The sequence below is a fragment of the Capra hircus genome, chromosome 4 (genome assembly GCF_001704415.2).
Source record: "Capra hircus breed San Clemente chromosome 4, ASM170441v1, whole genome shotgun sequence".
NCBI lineage: Eukaryota > Metazoa > Chordata > Mammalia > Artiodactyla > Bovidae > Capra > Capra hircus.
In genome coordinates, this window is record NC_030811.1 from 117,649,867 (window position 1) to 117,652,336 (window position 2,470).

Consider the following 2,470-nt stretch of genomic DNA (forward strand, 5'->3'; position numbering starts at 1 on the left):
ATGTGTGGGCTTATCTCTGGTATTTCTATCTTGTGACGTTGGTCTGTATTTCTGTTTCTATGTCAGTACCACACTGTCTTGATGACTGTGACTTTGTAGTATAGTCTGAAGTCAGGATAGTTGATTCCTCCAGCTCTGTTTTTCTTTCTCAAGATTGCTTTGGCTATTTGGAGTCACTTGTGTTTCAGTGTGTGTGTGTGTGTGTGTGTGTGTGTGTGTGTTCTCAGTCACTCAGTAGTGTCTAACTCTTTACAACCACATGGACTGTAGCCCACCAGGTTCCTCTGTCCATGAAGTGTTCCAAGCAAGAATATTGGAGTGGGTTGTCATTTCCTTCTCCAGGGGATCTTCCCAATCCAAGGTTATAACTCACTTCTCTGTGTTTCCTGCATTGGCAGGTGGATTCTTTACCACCTTCCCACAATCTGGGAAGCCTGCTTTGTTTTTCCATACAAATTGCACTTTTTTTGTTCTAATTATATGAAAAATGTGATTGGTAATAATTTGATAGTGACTGCATTGAATCTGTAGATTGCTTAGGATATTATAGTCATTTTCTCAAGATTGATTCTTCCAATCCAAGAACATGATATATCTCTCCATCTATTAGTGTCATCTTTTATTTCTTTCACTAGTATCTTGTAGTTTTCTGAGCATAGGCCTTTTGCCTCTGTAGGTAGATTTACTTCTAAGTATTTTATCTTTATGATGTGATAGCAAATGGGATTGCTTTCTTTATTTCTTTTTCTGAACTTTTGTTGTTAGTGTATAGGAATACAATACATTTATGTGTTATTAATTTTGCATGCTGCAACTTTACCAAATACATTGATGAGCTCTAGTATTATTTCTGGTAGCATCTTTCAGATTCTCTATATACATAGTATATAGTATCATGTCATCTGTAGACAATGACAGTTTTACTTATTTTCTGTCTGGATTCCTTTTATTTTTCTTCTATGATTATTATGGCTAAGCCTTCCAAAACTATAATGAATAAAAGTGAAGAAATTATTGTCTTATTCCTGATCTTAGAAGGAATGTCTTCAGTTTTTACTGTCAGTAATGATATTTGCTGTGAGTTTGTCGTATATGGCCTTTACTATATTGAAATATATTCTATGTCCACTTTTTAAAGAATTTTTAATCATAAATTGTATTGAATTTTGTCAAAAGCTTTTTCTGCATCTATTGAGATGATCATATGGTTTTTATTCTTTAGTTTGTTAACATGGTATACCACATTCTTTTTGTTGTTGTTGTTTGCTTGTTTTTAACTACATTGAAGAATCCTTGCACCCATGGTTAAATCCTACTTGATCATGGAGTATTATCCTCTTAACATGTGGTTGGATTCAGATTGCTAGCATTTTATTGAGGATTTTTTTTTTTTTTGTCTATGCTCATCAGTGATATTTGCTGTAATTTATTTTTTTGTGTGTGATATATTTGCCTGGTTTTGGACAGGGTAACGGTGGCCATGCAGAATGAGTTTGGGAGTGGTCTTTACTGTACTTTTTGAGAGAGCTTCAGAAGGATCGATATTTACTCTAAATGCTTAATAAAACTTGCCTGTGAAGCCATCTCATTCTCAAGCTTTGTTTGCTCAAGTTTTTAAAATCACAGTCTTAATATCAGTACTTGTGATTTGTCTGTTCATATTTTCTATTTAATCTCAGTTCAATCTGGGAAGTTTGTACCTTTCTAAGAATTTATCCATTTATTTAGGTTGTCCACTTTATTGGCATTCAGTTGGTTGTAGTAGCTTTACTCTCACGGGTCAAGCACCTGTTAATTTCATGGCTTCAGTTGTTGTCTGCAGGGATTTTGAAGCCCTCAAATAAAGTTTGTCACTGCTTCCAATTTTTCCCCTTCTATTTGCCATGAAGTGGTGGGACCAGAAGCCATGATCTTAGTTTTTTGAATCCTGAATTTTAAGCTAGATTTTTCACTCTCCTCTTTTATCCTCATCAAGAGGGTCTTTAGTTCCTCTTTATTTTCTGTCATTAGAGTCATATTATTTGCATATATTAGGTTGTTGATATTATTCCCATAATCTTGATCCCAGTTTGTGATTTATTTAGCTAGACATTTCACATGATGTATTCTGCATTTAAGTTAAATAAGCAGAGTGACAATAAACAGCTCTGACATATTCCTTGACCAATTTTGAACTAGTCAGTTGTTCAATATCCAGTTGTAACTATTGCTTTATGACCTGAATTTAGTAGTCTGGTATTTCCATCTCTTTAAGGATCATCCACAGTTTGTTGTGATCCACAAAATCAGAAGCTTTAGTATAGTCAATAAATTCCGTTTCTTTCTCTATGATCCAATGAATGTTGGCAATTTGATCTCTGGTTCCTCTACCTTTTCAAAATCCAACTTATACATGTGTGATTTCTTGATTCACATTCTACTGAAGCCTGGCTTGATGGATTTTCAGTATAACGTTGCTAGCATGTGAAGG